This window comes from Tachysurus vachellii, chromosome 23, assembly GCF_030014155.1.
Source record: "Tachysurus vachellii isolate PV-2020 chromosome 23, HZAU_Pvac_v1, whole genome shotgun sequence".
Classification (NCBI taxonomy): domain Eukaryota; kingdom Metazoa; phylum Chordata; class Actinopteri; order Siluriformes; family Bagridae; genus Tachysurus; species Tachysurus vachellii.
This window is the reverse complement of record NC_083482.1, coordinates 1,683,338-1,690,837: the sequence shown is the minus strand read 5'-3', so window position 1 is coordinate 1,690,837 and position 7,500 is coordinate 1,683,338. Positions and strand designations below refer to the sequence as shown.

Below are 7,500 nucleotides of genomic sequence, written 5' to 3'. Positions count from 1 at the left end.
CTGAGATAGGCACAGGCTCCCCGTGACCCGAGGTAGTTCGGATAAGCGGTAGAAAATGAATGAATGAGTGAATGGTATTTGTAGTCCGCTGGATGGGCGTCATCCGACGAGACGCTTTTCTGGCCAGAGGCTTCAGAATCTTAAGGAATTTTGAACACTTACACGTGTACATGGGTTTCTTAGAAAACATTTTACAGTCACATAAAAAAATGTTTAATAATTTAATGTCCTGAGACAAAAAAAAGTACTTGTCTGTAAAAGTAGACAGTTCTTGGTCACGTTTAGAAGTCATGGCCTAATGGTTAGAGAGTTTGACTCCTAACCCTAAGGTTGTGGGTTCGAGTCTCGGGCCGGCAATACCACGACTGAGGTGCCCTTGAGCAAGGCACCAACCCCCCCAGCTGCTCCCTGGGCGCCGCAGCATAAATGGCTGCCCACTGCTCCGTGTGAGTGTTCACGGTGTGTGTGTGTTCACTGCTGTGTGTGTGCACTTTGGATGGGTTAAATGCAGAGAACAAATTCTGAGTATGGGTCACCGTACTTAGCCATATGTCACGTCACTTCTTTTACAAGATCAGCCAGCTTGACTTATTATTACCATCAACCAACCAAATATCGATCCTGGAGCCTGTAATCTGTGTCATGAAAGTGTCACATTTATGTAGACTTCGTTAGCTGTCATCATTACCTATAGCTGCTAGTGAAGGGTAAGGGGGAAACAAAGTCTTATTCGTATCTAATGTGTGTATCCGATGGACTTGTATAGAGCATTGTTTTGTGCCTCTGCCTTAATGACCAACTGGTATTCCCAAAGCGGTATGACGATCTGAAGATTCCTCATTAATCTTTTCATTAGCGTCTGTCCCAGTGTAGTGGTTTATTTCACTCTGAGGTTGTCTTGGTAGCCTTTGTCATGTTGTGCTTTGGAGAAGGTGACCGCTATATATACAAACAACAAGGCAGCGTAACTAGGTCCTGCTGTCTTCCCAATGTAATAACAGCCCTCTTTAGCACAGTCTTCAACCATCAGAGCAAACAAACTGCTTTGAAATCCCTGGATAGGGGTATCAGGGGTATTCAGTTCAAATACGTGAAGGTCCACATGCGTACATGTTCTACAAAGATCTGGATAGGAGTTATTTTAGTGAGTGCTATGGAGTGTATTTAGACCTGATTGACTGGTTATTATTGTTGTTGTCACTTCAGTCAGGTAAATAATATAAGTCCATTAAAGTCTGTGAAAACCTCGAAATTTGCTGAGTTGATTGCAAAAGGGAATCGACTATAGAAGCTGTGATGCTTCAAGTTTATCGAATGCTTTGTTTGAGATATGATGATGAGATATTTTCTGGGTCTACATATGTAGCAGGGTGCACAAGTTGATGACCGCTACTGTAGATATTAGTTTGTATGGTGTTCTGACAGCCTCTGAACCGGACCTACACTTGGGGCAGTGGGAGTTTAGAAGGCTAAGGTTCTGTGAAATCCATCTGAAGGTATGAGGTCAAACTTGAGCATCACCAAAATGCCAATCAGCATGTGTGACAAAGGCCATATCCTCTCTGTGCCAGAGTGGCATCTCATGGCTAATTCTGCGCTCTAAACCTCCTAATAAGCTAGTATGACCTCCTTTGGCTATTCCCTGTTTGGGGTCATCCAAACTGCATATTTTACGTGCTCTTGGGATCGGCACTGGCGGTGAACCCCTCAAGGACTGGGTTGGTTCCCTGCCCAGGAATTGAACCTGGTAAGAAGCTAGAATTTCCAACAAAAGTCGCTGGGAATCTTGATAATTTGAAAGGTCTCTCAAGTGCCTTATAAGATGTGACGTGACATACGGCTAAGTACGGTGACCCATACTCAGAATTTGTTCTCTGCATTTAACCCATCCAAGGTGCACACACAGCAGTGAACACACACACACACACACACCGTGAACACACACCCGGAGCAGTGGGCAGCCATTTATGCTGCAGCACCCGGGGAGCAGTTGCTCAACGGCACCTCAGTAGTGGTATTGCCGGCCCGAGACTCGAACCCACAACCTTAGGGTTAGGAGTCAAACTCTCTAACCATTATGCCATGACTTCCCCAGTTTTCACATATCCCAGGTTATGGGGTCAGAGCGTAGAGTCAAGCCATAGTACTGCGCCCCAGGAGCAGGTAAGGTTAAGGACCTTGCTCAAGGACCCAACGTTGATGTCTCGGCAGCTTGGGGCTCGAACCCCGACCTTCTGGTCAGGAATCCAGCACCTTGACCGCTGGACCATCACGCCCTTTAAAAAGCCTTAGTGGGTTAGAACCAGCACCACCTGGAGTTAAGGAAGGTATTGCCCTGGTGCTTCCTACCCTTTAGTCCATGGGTTATGAAGTATATCTTTGAGTGCTATAGTTTGGTGGTATAGATGCTGGACATCAATGATTTGTATTCATTTCCCTCGAACTCATCAGGTTTAGGAGGTTTTTAAACAGAACACTGTGCTGGACTCTAGAAGTCGTTAGCCCATTTTAGCGTGTGCAATACCTACCCAGTCTCCAAGCGAGGACTTTTCCTGCACAAGAATGGACGCTTCTTTTTTGGGAAATCAGTTTATTGGCCTCAGAAAAGTATTTGTGACTATTACTAAAGCTCTGCTGAAAGAAATGACGGATGCTGATCTCTTGCTATGCTTCAGAAGCGTCTGTCTTTATTGCACCATCTGGGCTACTGGACGATGCCACCCCATCCTTGCCTTTTAATGTGCTGCATTCGTAAGCCCACCAATCTGTTGTTGTTTTACATCAGGGGAATGTGCTTTACAGTCCACCCTGCTCCGTCTTCCCATCATGCAATTCACCTGTGGCTTGTTATCTGTGTAATTACTGCTTGTATATAGTCCCTGTGTTTCCACTTTGTTTTCACAAAGTCTTGCTAATGTGGCACGCCGAGCCATATTCCCATTTCCCCAGTTCTCTAACCAGCAGGGTTAAAAACCAGACAAGGCAACATTTTCATCAGTTGTTGGCCTACCTGCTCTAGGTCTTCTCCTGAACCCATGTACACACACTCAGCCATTTGTGTACGTGTACCCACACACACACACACACACACACACACACACACACAGTGTCCTGATTGCAGCCTCCCCAGAGAGAGAGAGCTGAAGTAAAGACTGATTGCTGAGGAGGGAGAGACAAATTTACACTCTGCAAACAGCGCTCATTATAAATGGGGAGGGCTCTGTCTCTCGTGTGTGTGTGTGTGTGTGTGTGTGTGTGTGTGTGTGTGTGTGGGAGACCAAACCCTGACCAGTAGACTAAGCAGTAAGAAAGCCAAGCTCTCAGCTGCTGCCAAAAAGAACAGATTAGAGCTTAGAGCGAGAGCGAGAATCTGAAAGACGGTCAGCATGCATAAATCCGACAAGCTAAATGACAAAGGCTGAAAATCACCAGGCTCCAAATCTGTCTACAACAATCCTTTCACGCTAACACCAAACCTGGACCACCCCGACGGAAATTTAGACTTGAACCCTGAAAATCTGGCTGAACCCTGCTTCAAAATCCTTGATTGTGTAGAAATAAAAAAAATACTGATCTACGTAGCTGTTAACAATTATCACCATTATTGTAATAACACTAGCAATTAACACAATCAGCCAGTCAATCAAATGAAAGAGAAAACGCTACCCTTATTAAAAGTTAGATGTCAATCACAGACGACTCCCAACCCCCCCTCCTTCCCCCCACCCCACGCTGACGCAAGCTTTACTTATTAGTCCTGCTGTCAAAAAACACACACCAGGCGCCGGTTTTACACAGATGTTATAATTAAAGACGTCTCCAACCTGAAAAATTTCAAATATCTTCAAACTGAAATTTCTGTGGGGGTCACGGTGGCTTAGTGGTTAGCACGTTCGCCTCACACCTCCAGGGTTGGGGGTTCGATTCCCGCCTCCACCTTGTGTGTGTGGAGTTTGCATGTTCTCCCCGTGCCCCGGGGGTTTCCTCCGGGTACTCCGGTTTCCTCCCCCGGTCCAAAGACATGCATGGTAGGTTGATTGGCATCTCTGGAAAAATTGTCCATAGTGTGTGATTGTGTGAGTGAATGAGAGTGTGTGTGTGTGTGCCCTGCGATGGGTTGGCACTCCGTCCATGGTGTATCCTGCCTTGATGCCCGATGACGCCTGAGATAGGCACAGGCTCCCCGTGACCCGAGGTAGTTCGGATAAGCAGTAGAAAATGAGTGAGAGAGAGAGTGAAATTTCTATGGCTCTGATTTTTTTTGTTGTTCACATTTTAAGTTCCTAAACACTTTTACAGTTGTGTTTAATAGATGAATGTAAATCTCAAATATTACAGAGAACTAATTTGACTGGATTCGACGTCCCAGAACTGCATTGATGCTATCGGATGCAGAGACCTGGCTTTTCTAGCTGGCGATCAACAAGGTGACGAGTGTCGTGGTGTTGATGACGGGATTGGATTCGGTACAGCTTTGGAAGCTGATCTGTGATCAGTGTACAGATGAAGAGGTGAGCGTTGGAGATATTTAAGGTAAAGTGCCATGGCTTCTCTCTTTAGGTAGAATCTATAGCTAAAATCAGCAGTGTGCTGTAGCTTTCGCGAAAGTTCATCATTCGCTCTGTGCGCGTTGTGAACGTTAACTTTGTTATCAAACAAACAAGTTTATATAGCGTAGTCAGGGCTGTCAAGTGTCATGCATTGAGAGTGACAGTCACGCATTTTGGTCTTTTATCACGCTCTCGCGCCACACATCGTATTTGTCACGCAGAAAAACCTTTTGGGAGCTAACGGTCCAAGGGTTCAACGTTGATACCGAGCGGAACCTTAAAGCAGGGGAAGAGTTGTAGCGCGAGGTCAAACGGTCAAGTTACTACAGAGATTCTGCTGAACTGAATAGATTTAATCCAAAGCTTAGCAACAAGTAAGTAATAAATAATCATTTCTATAAATAATACCTCGGGTCACGGGGAGCCTGTGCCTATCTCAGGCGTCATCGGGCATCAAGGCAGGATGCACCCTGGACGGCGTGCCAACCCATCACAGGGCACACACACACTCTCATTCACTCACGCAATCACACACTACGGACAATTTTCCAGAGATACCAATCAACCTACCATGCATGTCTTTGGACCGGGGGAGGAAACCGGAGTACCCGGAGGAAACCCCCGAGGCACGGGGAGAACATGCAAACTCCACACACACAAGGCGGAGGTGGGAATCGAACCCCCAACCCTGGAGGTGTGAGGCGAACGTGCTAACCACTAAGTGGTTTTCACGTGTCTTGTTGTACACAGTAATAATGTTCGTACTTACAGAATGTGTGGAACTTATTTAGAGTGAAAGTGGTTCTTGGCTGCTTTGGGAGGAACCCAGAGAGAAACCCTTGTTCTAAAGTACAGGAGGCTTCATCGATTTCCTTAAGCATCTGAGGGACACGAAGGGTTTTAAAAGTAAACACTTGCCATGCAAATCACAAGTTATTTACTTTCAAGATTCCAATTTGGGAATACGAGCTCTAAATCTGTGTTCGGGTGATGATAAAGGACCGGTAAACTGCCATCAGCGTGTTCTTTCCTGCAGCACCTTGAGCAAGAGGCTCTTGAAGTTAATCAGAGGAAAAAAAAAACAGCTTTTGATGTTACCAAGAAAGCTCAAAGCAAAACAAACCCAGTTTCAAAGCACTGACACTGGAGACTCCTTCCTCTCGTTACAGAAAACAACATATCATCAGTTGCACATGTTCTTTGTTAAAATGATTTCAATCTGTTGGTAATTGGTGTTCAGTGATGTTAGATTTTGTATTTTCAGCTTCTAATGCATTCAAAATCCGGGTTCAAGTAGAGCTTTAAAAAAAAAAAAAAACGGTAAACGGGCCTCGTGCTTCTTTTTTCAGCGCTGTTTCTTTCCTCTCCTGACACGAGCAAGACGCACACACATAACACACACACACACAAACGCACACACGCACACGCGCACACACAAGCAATCACGGCGCGCTGAGAGAGGAAAAAAAAAGCACCCAACCTCGTGCGCGTGCTTATATGTGTGCGTAAAAGCTGAGCTCCTGATGCGGAACAATCAGCAGCGCTCCTCTCTCTCTCTCTCTCTCTCTCTCTCTCTCTCTCACACGCTCTCTCTCTCTCTCTCTCTCTCTCTCTCTCTCTCTGGGCGGCGCCATGGCAACGGAACAGCTTCAATTAGAGGAGAAGAAAGAGCTTCCCCCTCGGCACGGCACCGAGCGGCGCGAGTGTCAACGAGCACGAAAGGAGGCGCGTGCTTATGTGTGTGCGCGAGCGAGCGAGACGGTAGAGAGCAGACAGCGGGGAAAATGATCGAGAGGGAGAGTGTGTGTGTGTGTGTGCGCGCCTGAGAGAGGGAACGGTGTGTCTGCGCGAGCGCACGGAAACGAACGGCAGACGGAAAGACGGGGAGAGAGTGGGAGGGGAGAGACGGATTGTGTGTGTGTGTGTGTGTGTGTGTGTGTGTGTGTGTGTACGCGCGCACGTTTCCTGTGAGCTGATAAAAATGAAATATTGCAGGGAGCAGCAATCGTCGGGGTCCAAGCACCTCCTCAATCACTTCGTCACCACATAATGTAAATGAGTCTCTATTTTTTTTTTTTTTTTTTTTTTTTAAAGTTTCACATTTTTTATACAAGATTTTACACAAGATTTTTATACCACGGTTTGCCGTGAGATGAGTCACGAAGAGTCCGATTTAGAGCACGTCTGAGTCAACCAGGTCAAACTAGGACATGCTCGTATTTTTATTTCTTTTCAGGTCACACAGGATGCACAGTGTTCAGGATGGTTTCAGAATAAACACGGCGTGAAGGCGTCTACCTAATAAACCGCCCAAACGTGATTTTTAGACAAAATGTACAAAAACACACACACAGTTCAGACAGACTGCTGGAACAGTAGTGCGGTGTCCATCGTTGTCTCAGAGCTCCAAAGATCCCTGAGCTCAGGTTACTGAGCATGAGCACGGGTTTCCTCTGGGTTCTCTGGTTTCCTCTCAAACACGTTCCTGTAGGACGACCGGATTTAGTGAAGCTGAAACCAAAGACCACAAAGTTCTCGCTGTGTGACGAATATTTGGGTGTGGGTGTGCACATGAGAGCTGAGTTCCAGATTATGCTGATCTCACTAGGCAACGTTCGTTTTCTATGTAGGTTTGTGTTACAGAATCATGATATAAACAATTACGCAAGTACTGTTTAGGATTTCTATGCGTTTGTGACATGCGGCGGTCTGAAACGATTCCACAGACCAGTCGAGTCCTCGTGTGGTCCGACGTTTCTTCGCTTCCCTGAACTTTAGCTTCTACCTACAGTCGGGTCCCATTTAATGGTTGACTGAAATATGAAAGTTTGGACAGATGTAGCAGAGATTGTCACAGGGCACAAAATATTCATCAAACAAGCAGAGAATAACACACTGAATAGAATAATGTGGTTAGAAGCTCTATGGAGCTGCTACTGTTTCTCATCAG

General features: G+C 46.0%; 1 long non-coding RNA gene across 1 annotated transcript in view; it reads right to left on the bottom strand.

Moving 5' to 3' along the window:
• Positions 1-6,767: 6,767 nt before the first annotated feature.
• LOC132838912 (uncharacterized) overlaps positions 6,768-7,500 on the bottom strand; it is a 7,015-nt gene continuing 6,282 nt past the window's right edge. Inside the window, exon 3 of the long non-coding RNA XR_009647672.1 lies at positions 6,768-7,500. This exon is cut by the window's right edge and continues 350 nt beyond it. This is a non-coding gene — a long non-coding RNA (uncharacterized LOC132838912).